Genomic DNA, 11,337 nt, shown 5'->3' on the forward strand with positions numbered 1-11,337 from the left:
TAAGCGTTAAACAGCTCGGGAAATTCTGATCGGAGATAGTCTTCACGTTCCCATGTGGCTTCTGCTTCGGTATGGTTGCTCCACTGAACCTTGAAAAACTTGATGGTGCGGCTTCTGGTGCAACGCTCTGCTTCGTCCAAAATGCGGATCGGTCTCTCGCGGTAGGTAAGGTCCGGTTGAAGGTCAATAGCTTGGTGATCAATGTCCTTGTAAAGATCGGGATGGTTCGGCACTTGCAAACACTTCCGGAGCTGTGACACGTGGAACACGTTGTGCACACCCGAAAGTTCAGGAGGTAGCTCCAACCGAAAGTTCCCCGCGCCTTGTCGTGATCTTGAAGGGTCCAATGAACCTTGGAGCTAGCTTCCCCTTGACATGGAAACGCTTGGTCCCCTTGAGAGGCGTGACTCGCAAGTACACCCGGTCTCCGGGAACAAACTCCACGTTTCTACGGCGAGGGTCCGCATAGCTCTTGTGCCTTGACTTAGCTGCCTCCAAGTTCTCTCGGACAAGCTGAACCTTGTCCCCTGCTTCCTGTAGTGCTTCTTGTCCGAAAACTAGTCCTTCACCGGTTTCGGACCAATTGAGCGGGGTGCGGCATTTCCGCCCGTATAATGCTTCGAATGGGGCCATCTAAAGACTGGACTGGTAGCTATTGTTGTAAGAGAACTCAGCAAATGGTAGGCAGTCTTCCCACTTGGCACCATGGGCCAAAACACAAGCGCGGAGCATGTCCTCAAGTATCTGGTTTACCCTCTCGGTCTGTCTGCTCGTCTGCGGGTGGAAAGCCATACTGAAGGAGAGTTTGGTTCCGAGAGCTTCTTGAAACTTCTTCCAGAATCTTGAGGTGAACTGCGTGCCGCGGTCGGACACGATCTCTTTGGGAACTCCATGGAGACTCACCACTCGATGAATGTACAGACTGGCCAGCTGGCTGCCATCGTAAGTGGTGTTAACGGGGATGAAATGGGCCACCTTGGTCAAATGATCAACTATGACCCAAATGGAGTTATGACCCTTATTCGACCGGGGCAACCCGGTGATGAAGTCCATGCCGACTATACCCCACTTCCATTCCGGCACTTGAAGAGGTTGTAGCAACCCAGCGGGTTGCTGGTGTTCAGCCTTGACTCGCTAACATACATCGCATTTAGCGACATAGGAGCCAATTTCCCTCTTCATACCATGCCACCAGAATCGTTCTCGGATGTCTTGGTACATCTTGGTACCACCTGGAAGGATAGAGTATGGTGTGTCATGTGCCTCTTGCTGGATCAAGTCCTTAAGTTCGGCCTTGTTGGGTATGCATAAGCGCTTCCCATACCACAATACTCCTTGCTCATCAATCGAGAATCCTGGGGCTTTGCCTTCTCGCACCTTCCTCTTGAGGCCTTCGATACTCTTGTGCCCCTTCTGGGCTTCCTTGATGTCGTCTGCCAGAGTAGGCTTGACTTCGAGGTTGGCCAGGTACCCTAGTTCGACTATCTCAAGTCCTAAGCCCTCCATCTCTTCACACAAGACGGGTAACATTTCCTTGAGCGTGACGTTCAAGGAGCCTGCCTTCCGGCTCAAGGCATCGGCTACCACATTCGCCTTGCCGGGATGGTACTGGTCGTAATCCTTGATTCACTCAAGCCATCTCCGTTGTCTCATATTCAGCTCCCTCTGGGTGAAGATATATTTCAGACTCTTGTGGTCTGTATATATCTCACATCGCTTTCCCAGAAGGTAATGTCGCCACGTCTTCAGAGCATGCACTACAACTGCTAGCTCGAGATCATGGGTGGCGTAGTTCTCCTCATGCAGTCGCAGTTGCCGTGACAAGTACGCCACGACCCTGCCATCTTGCATCAGGACTCCATCGAGCCCGGTTCCCGAGGCATCACAATATATCACGAATTCCTTGTTGATGTCCGGAGTAGCCAATACCGGGGCGGTAGTTAGCCTCTTCTTCAACTCCTGGAAGCTTGCTTCACACGCCGGTGTCCACTCGAACTTCCGGCCTTTCTTCAAGAGGTGAGTCATAGGTCGAGCGATGCTGGAGAATCCTTCGACAAACTTGCGGTAGTATCCCGCGAGCCCGAGGAAACTCCTGACATCCTTCACGTCCTTGGGTGATTCCCAGTTGGTCACTGTAGAAATCTTGGTCTGATCCACGGCTAAACCGCGTGCCGTCAGGGTATGACCCAGAAATCCAACTTCGTTCAGCCAGAACTGACACTTGCTGAATTTGGCGTAAAGCTGGTGCTCTCGAAGCTTTCCCAGAACTAGCCTCAGGTATTGCTCATGCTCTTCTTCGGACTTGGAGAAGATTAGTATGTCATCGATGAACACGACGACAAACTTGTCCAAATATTCCATGAAGACCTTGTTCATGAGGTACATGAAGTAGGCTGGGGCATTTATCAAACCGAAGGGCATGACCGTGCATTCATATAGACCGTACCAGGTCACGAATGCAGTCTTGGGTATATCTTCGGGTCGGATCTTCAACTGGTAGTATCCCGATCGGAGATCGATCTTGGAAAATACACTGGCCCCGTTTAACTGGTCCAACAGGTCTTCGATCTTGGGGAGTGGATACTTGTTCTTAATTGTGACTTCATTAAGGGAACGGTAGTCGATGCAGAGTCGAATGGTACCATCCTTATTTGAAACAAACAGAACAGGTGATCCCCAAGGTGACGCACTCAAACGAATGAACCCTTTCCTGAGTTGCTCATCCAGCTGCTTCTTCAGCTCTGCCAACTCCTCGGAACCCATCCTGTAAGGATTTTTACAAATAGGCCTCGATCCGGGCATAAGCTCAATGATGAACTCAATGTCTCGGTCAGGAGGCATTCCGGGTAGCTCGTCAAGAAAGACGTCCGGGTATTCACAGACTATAGGCACTCAATCAAGCTCTACCTCAGAGAGACTGTTGACTCGAGGTGCGTGAGCCGATACTGGCTCGGAGACGAACTTGACCTTGACCCCTTGGTTGCTTATCATGGTGATGGCCCTGTTGGCATAGTCCAAAAGACTCTGGTGCTTGGCCAACCAATCCATACCGAGGATTACTTCCACACCTTGTGATTTAAGCACAATGAGGTCCGTCAAGAAACTCGTCCCATTGATAACTATCTCGACCCTTCTACATCCTAGGTTGGTCCTTAATACTGCTCCCGGGGTTTGGATTGCCATCTGCCCGCGGAGTAAAGTGGGTTTTAAACCGCATTTTTCTGCAAACCCTTGAGTAACAAAAGAATGCGAGGAACCACAATCAAACAACACTGTTGCTGGAGTTGAGTTGACGAGGAACGTACCCAGAATGCAGTCCGGGTCTTCCTGTGCTTCTTCTGCAGTGATGTGATTGATTCGGCCCCTACCATTGAACTGTTGGTTGCGGGGGCCGTGGTTCCTCCCTGGTGCACCTTGACCGGGGTTGGGTGCATTGGGACGCGGTGCGTCGGGCTTCTTGTTGGGGCACTGCCTGGAATAGTGCCCAGTCTAACCACGCCCAAAGCAGGTGACTTGCCCCGGAGGGTTGGTCTTGACTCCATCGTTGTTCGGCGGTTTGACTACTAGCTTGACTTGCTGCTGAGGCTGATAATTCTGGCGGAACACCGGGTACTTGTAATGTTGCTGCTGAAAGTTGGATCTTGCAGGTGCTGACTGCCATGGTCTTGGTCTTGCGTTACCGGGTCCTCCACTGCCTATCAGTTTGCACTTGCGGGTGTCGTCCATTGCACGACGCTTGTCTTCCAGCATAAGCGCTTTGTTAACCAACTCGCTGAAAGTCTGGCAGTCGCAAACCACCAGCTGGTATTGAGGGACTGTTGTAACCCTTCCATGAAGCGTTCCACCTTAGCGGCCTCAGTGTTAACATCTTCAGGCGCGTACCTTGACAAGAGATTAAACTTCTGCAGGTACTCCTTAACAGTTCCACTGCCTTGCCTCAAGGCTCGGAATTCCCGCTTCTTAATGGTCATCAGTCCAGGCGGAATGTGAGCCGCGCGAAATCCTTCCTTGAACATCTCCCACGTGATGACTTGCCCTGCCCGCATGATCTGGAATCCATCCCACCATGCCCTGGCGGTGCCTCCGAGACAGTGAGAAGCATAAAGGACCTTCTCATGATCATCGGTGCACTTGACCAGCGCAAGGAGGTCTTCAATGGTGCGAATCCAGTCATCGGTGTCCAGGGGTTCAGTCGACTCTGTGAATATGGGGGGCGTAGTCCGCATGAACTCAGAAAGAGTAGAGCGACCACCGCCATACTCATTCCGCGGCGGGTTGTCCACCAGGACTTGGGTCAGCTACTGGATAGCGACATTGCTGGCTTGACGCTCCTCTCGAAGAGCTTGAAGGAACTGAGCCATCGTCAAGTTCTCAGGAGGAGGTGGTGGCGGAAGGTCTCTAGGCTGCTCGTGGTGACCTCCAGCGTGAGCTTCTCCTTCGGTTCCCTGCGGCGTCCCTGAGGAGCCGGTGCTGGGGTTGCCGAAGGTGCTGTTATGGGTTGCGTTCACCATCCTGTCATAGAAACAGACAGGTCAAAATGCCACCTTGCTCGGGAGTACAAGGATTTTCTCCTAGTAAGAGGGGGGTCCAATACGTGCATGTGCCAAGTCTTTAAAACCAAAGTTTTTGACAAACTGGAAATTGCATTCATGACAACTAGGTGACGTAGTCACTTACAGGCTTCCCAAGGCAATAGGTGACTTACATCAAGCACACATATGCAAATTAAAAATGGATACATGGATACCCTATACTTGGGGTACTCTGAATCGCCTACGCGAAAACCTACGAGGCGGACTGCTCGGTCTCAAAGGCGGACTCAACAGGATCCTCATCTTCATCAACATCCTCTTCCTTTATAGGACTGGAAGAAAGAATCCGCACGTCTCGGCATCTCTTGGGCAAGGCGGCGTAGATCTCAGTGTACTCTTCCGCTGTCAGGAGGCGACTCCAAAGAGGGACTGCCTGGATGGGTAACACACCACCCCTAGTGGCAACAACTGCCCTCCCTTCAGGTGTGTCTGCCTTCTTTACTTTGCGGTTCTGCATCTTCTCAGTGTGGAGTAGGCCCTTGACTAGGTGCAGCTCCTGGCGAAGCTTGACTGATTCCTTAACCAGGAAGTGTGTCAGGGTGTCTGACGAGAGACTGAAGTAGGTCTGAAACCTTAATGGCATCCCATCCTCCGTGGCTGGGGTGAGTGTCCAGCTCCCAACCACTCCTTCCTTAATGAAAGGTAGATGACGAGTGACAGGCTCATTAGCCATCTCAGGGAGGATGCTGTGGAGTTGCACGAGCGCCTCTCGTGCAGCCGTCTCCACTGCCAACATCAGCTCTCCCATCTATGGTCCTTCGAAGAACCAACTAGACGGGGAGTCATTAGCCTTCACTATCACGTCCACGTGATATTCCTTGGTGTCGGCGTTGACCCAGTGCTCGTGGTAGAGGAAGACGGGCGTGCGTCGTACGTGGCATTTCTCGAGACAATCCACCAGAAGTAGTGGAAAGCCGGTCTCCAGAAGCGTCTCAGGTACGGCAGCCATCTACAAGGCATAGGAGAGAAGTCAGGAGGTTGTATGTGCAAGAATCTTGTGCAAGGCTGGTGTTCTAACGTTCTCGGCTAACGTCCATGCTATCTAAGGCTTCCTATAGTCAGGATGGCTCTGATACCAGTTCTGTGGGGACCCCGACTAGCAAGTCGAGTTCGCCGTGCCTAGTGACCCCAAGGATCAATGTTCACTGAACACAGATACTGAATAATAGAGTCTTACATCCAAGTACCGAATTATTACATCAAATGACCAGAAGGTCGGGTTCAAGTGCAAGGCCTAAAGCCAAATAAAACGGATACATCGAGTAGCGGAAACTCGTAAGGGCTAAGCGGTGCCCATGCCATCAAGCCTACACCGACAGGCATTCTGACTTGGAAGCATCCTAGATTGCAGGTCCGTCTCCGACGGCGTACTCATCGCCAAACTCCGGTCCTTCCATGTCTGGTCAATAACATAACCAGTGGCAAGCCAATGAGTACTTTGAATGTACTCACAAACAGCCCATGATGTATATATGATAAGGAATAACAGTAATAGTTATCTTTAGTGGAATGCAATGTGGTGGTATGATCAAGTATGTGCAAGAAGTTAAAGAACTACTTTTGAATAACAGGTTACAAATATTGACATATCTGTCATGGGTTGAACACACCGGGTTCACCCTATATGCCAAGTCACCGAACTTGTCATATCCTCAAGATATTAATGAGGGCTAAACCATCCAGGTTTACCCTATATGTCAAGTCACCGAACTTGATCATAATATTGTGATTATCATGATTATAACAACACCTTTTTAACACCACGCACACACACTTGGTTTATGCGAAAACTCAGGACGTAGTTTAAGCAGCACCACCCAACTGTCCTTGATCGTGGACACGGCTATTCGAATAGTTTACACTCTGCAGAGGTAGTACGCTGGACCCACGAGAAACGGGAAACTTCCGTGTCATCCACGACTCGCGGTATATCACATATACCCGAGGTAAGTACCCGATCATCATCTTTCCCCTGACGATACTAGACAAAGAGATCCACTCGATTGGTACCCAGCCCACATGTTGTACGTCTTACGAGCACCGACTCTGGACTGTAACAACCATGCAGATACCAACGGTGTGCCTGGAACTCATAATAATGGCATAGTTGTCCTACCTGGCATGACCCCATCACGAGAGTGACACCGATCACTCCCGCCACTAGTAATGTGGCTCTTTGCTAGCACCGACCAGAGTAGTCAACAAAGCCCTGTCCCATAAAGGGGTATCGTGGTTGTACTGGTAAGGTTGGGACGGTCGACACATCATAAATCTAATCCATTTCTGAAACCATACTCACACCTAAAATCACCGGTGCATCACTTCACCAAAAGTGATCACCAACTCATCATCACCCTTGGGCATTAGTGGCACCCGACGGGGTTTTCATAAACTCTTTATTTAGCTCATCATCATGCTCATGATAATATGCTCTATCTTTACTTGTCAACATGGATATATCGTGACCCTCACGGGGTAGGGTCAAGCTCAATGCGATGATCTTATAACTCTACTAGTTAACACGACAGTAGCATGATCCTCATAGATGGTAGGGTCAGCTCATCATGTTTGTGCTCCGAGGAGTGAATATCATTACTATCGATGCAAGTGCTTCAAAGAAGCCTTCTGTACCATCACATCAATGATGAACCGGCATCGTGATCACATGCAACGGAAAATACTTGCTATTCTAGCATGCATCATTTTATTTACTTAAGTCGTGGAAAAAGGGCTGCTTGCCTTGGTCAGCTAGGTATCCGGGGTCTTCGAGGTCATCCGCTCCGGATCCTCCATCACTCGGTAACTCTACCGTTGAGAAAGGAATAAATAAATACTAGCTCTCACTAAAACAGATCACAAAGTGCTTTTAAAAATGTTGCAAGGCTTGAATAAATTCAGGATATTATTTTGAAAAATGTTTCCTATTGTTTTATTAGCTAAGCATATTTATTTAAAAGCAAACAGAAGCAAACAAGTGCTTTTTAATATCATTTTATTATACCAAAATATTTTCTGTTTTTGATAAATGTCAACTATTACAGAATCAAATACTACTCATTTTTAGAAAAATACTAGTGGAAGAATTATATTTTTCTACTGGCTAAATCTTTTTATAAAAATCATTTAGTTTCTGGATTGAAACAAAAGAAAAAGGCCAGGGGAAACAGATCCAGCCGGCCCAGCCAGCAGGCCTGGCCACCAGGCGCGCGCGGGCCAGGTTCAAACCTGACATGCGGGCCCCTGGGGTCAGCGTCAGCGGCTGCGCGCGCTGGCTGCCCCAGTACACCGAGAGGTGGGCTCCACCTGTCGGGTCCTTCTCCTACCTCCAGCCAGAGAGGTGGAGATGGACGTTGGCGAGGTTGCCGTTGTCCTCAGGCCTAGCTAGGAACGGGAACGGGTTCCTCGTGCCTCCGTCTACCTGCTCGTGGTCGGGATGTCACCGGAGGTGGTGTGGGTCGCCGGTGACTAGGTGCTCGTGGCGTAAGGGTTTCGGGTTCGTGTTGAATTAGGGGCTAGGGGTATGGATTTGCTCGGGAGAGTTAGGGGAAACGTTCCTAGTGTCGAGGGGAGTGTAATGAGAGGTCGGGCAGCGCAGGAGCCGACGTATAGCCGGAGATCGACCGGAGCTCCGAGGCGGAGGGGCCTCGGTCGATCTCGAGCACCGGGGCTCTGCGAGCTCGATTGGGCGGCTAGGGAGTGTCTACTGGTTATGCTAAAGCTGCTTGGAGGGTGCTGGAGTGCCGGGGGACCTATTTATAGGCCAAAGACGGTGACCCGACTCGGGCGCGCCGGTGACTCACCGTGGCACGCGTGCAAGCACAGTGAGGTGCTGGCCGCGAAACCACGGGTTCGGGACGTGGTTTAGGGCCTCCTGGTGCAACGGCCGTAGAGGGAAAGCGAGTGGGGACGAGCTGCAGCGACCGTGCATGCTCGGCCGCGTCGGGCACGCACGGGCACGCGTCGCCTGAGCTCTTGCGCAAGGTGGAGAGGGTCCCTGGGGTAGCTTTGCACTGAATGGTTGTCGGGGGAGCGCTTGGACATAACTGGGGAGGCTGGGACCGGCCGGAGCATCGGCCCCTTGCGGGTGGCTCTCTGTAGCGCGCCCAGAGCGCAGTTTTGGCATGCCACGGCATGCTGGCTCGCTCTGGGGCACTTGGGACTTGTCCTCCATGTCCTGAGTGTTGCTGGAAGTGTGCCTAGCCGTTGTGGTTTAGTGGGAGCTCGAGCTGGTCAAGGGAGCAAGGAACACTAGTGTTGCTAGTACTGCCCTGCAGCTCAAATTGGAGTTCTTGTCACTTGTGCTTGGAGTTGGGGAGGGGCTGATTGACTAGGTATTCACGGTGTTCTGGTGCTCTAACCCACCAAGTTTGGGGCCTTGACATTGGGTAAAACAGTGGCTAGGAAGGTTTTTACCTTCCTGTCAGTAGGTGTTCGATAGTGACTTGGGGTGCTTCCACTCCACCACTATAAATGAAACTTAACAGGTTTGGTCTTGGGGTAAAAACATGGGGTTCCACCAAATCTAAGCTCCATTGAACAAGTTTGGCTTTGCAAACTTGAAAATGTCTCTAAATGACCAGTACTGTCCTTTACAAAGGAAGTGTGGCCAAACAGAGTCTCACAAATCCCATTTTTGGTGTGGAGTCCTCATTTGGGGTGTTAAACACCTCTGCAAAGTTTTAGCTCTATTGGAGAAAGTTTGCAATGTAGAGTTGTTCCAACTCTACTCTGGACAGAGAGGGTTTTGGGCTCTTTAAGTGCACTTCCCCACCTTGGATCAAGGTGAGATTTTAGGCGAGCACCTAATATGGTTTGGGAGGGCTCCTGTAATTTTATGGGAATTTACTGAGATAATTTCCTTTGGAAACATCTCAAAAAGCTAAAACAGACAGAAATGGTTTTCAGGGTTTTACTCAAATAATATTAATATAAAATAGGGTTGAAAATCTTATATATGGAAAATATATGTCCTTCTCAGCTTCCATGAATTTACTCAGAATTTGCTAAGGCAGGAAAGTAATTTTCCTTGTGGAAATATCATTACTGGCCTTAGAAATAGACATAGATATAAAATAGGAAAATGATATTTTAAATCACCAATTAATGTTTTTAATGAATGAAAATAATATTTGGATCAGATCACCAACTTTGGTTGGAAGTGTCACTTGGCTTCATGAGCTAGTAGTGTATCCCAACATGATGAAGGTGATCTTGATATAAAGGAAAAAGGGGTTTTGAAGAGAGCAAAATAATAAGTTTTTCATGGGTTGAAGTCATCAAACAAGCAAGCATACACTCAAACAATGGCTGACATTGCACTCATAACATTATTTGAAAAAGTTTTAACAAGCTCTGGTTTTTGCAACACAGAAAACTTGGGGTGAAAAACAGGGTGTGACAAGATCTCACTTTGCAATCAATCTTGAAGGGATTGACAACCCCTTTATAGCGTTGGGTGCAAGCTCTTTTGTGTTTGCGCAGGTACCCTGGACTTGACGAGATTCTCCTACTGGATTGATATTTGGTTCTCAAACTAAGGGAAATACTTACTGCTCCTGTGCTGCATCACCCTTTCCTCTTCAAGGGAAAAACCAACGCAAGCCAAGTGTCCGTCAACGTGCCAATTTCTGGCGCTGTTGTTGGAGAAGTAGCAAAAGGATTTCTGGCGTTGTTGTCAAGGAGGATCAAGTCAAGAGCTCATCCAAGTAAGTGTTGCAAACTCATCTCTTGCATTTACTTTTTTGCCTCTCGTTTTCCTCTCCCCCACTTCTGAAAAACAAAAATTTACAAAAATGTTTGCCTTTTTCGTTTGCCTTTTTCGTTCGCCTTTTCTTTCGCTTGCTTTCTGTTCGCTTGTGTGCTTGTTTGCTTGCTGAAGTCACCATGACTGAAAACACCAAACTTTGTGACTTCTCGAATACTAATAATAATAATTTTATTAGTACTCCGATTGCTCCCGCCGCTAGTGCGGAAACATACGAAATCAATGCTGCTTTGTTGAATCTTGTTATGAAAGAGCAATTCTCCGGCCTTCCTAGTGAAGATGTTGCATCCCATCTTAATACCTTCATTGAGCTTTGCGATATGCAAAAGAAGAAATATGTGGATAATGATGTGATTAAATTGAAGCTTTTTTTCCGTTCTCGTTGCGAGATCAAGCAAAAACTTGGTTTTCATCTTTGCCCAAAGATAGTATTGATTCTTGCAAGCAGTGCAAAGATGCTTATATATCCAAGTAATTTCCATCGGCTAAGATTATCTCTTTCTGTAATGATATCATGAATTTTAAGCAACTTGATCATGAACATGTTGCACAATCTTGGGAGAGAATGAAATTGATGATTAGAAATTATCCGGCTCATGGCTTGAGTCTTTGGATGAATATAGAAATCTTTTACGCTGGCTTGAATTCCGCTTCTACAAATATCTTGGACTCCGCCTCAGGTGAAACGTTCATGGCAATCACGCTAGGAGAAGCCACAAAACTCCTAGACAATATCATGATGATCTACTCTCAGTGGCACACTGAAAGGTCACCTACTAGTAAAAAGGTACACGCTATAGAAGAAATTAACTCGTTGAATGCTAAGATGCATGAGTTAATGAATTTGGTTGCTAGTAGAAGTGCTCCTTTAGATCCTAATTATATGCCCTTGTCTTCCTTGATTGAGAGTAGCAACGCTAGCTTGGACGTTAATTTTGTTGGTAGGAATAATTTTGGCAACAACAATGCTTTTAGAGGAAA

Source organism: Hordeum vulgare, chromosome 1H (assembly GCF_904849725.1).
Source record: "Hordeum vulgare subsp. vulgare chromosome 1H, MorexV3_pseudomolecules_assembly, whole genome shotgun sequence".
NCBI lineage: Eukaryota > Viridiplantae > Streptophyta > Magnoliopsida > Poales > Poaceae > Hordeum > Hordeum vulgare.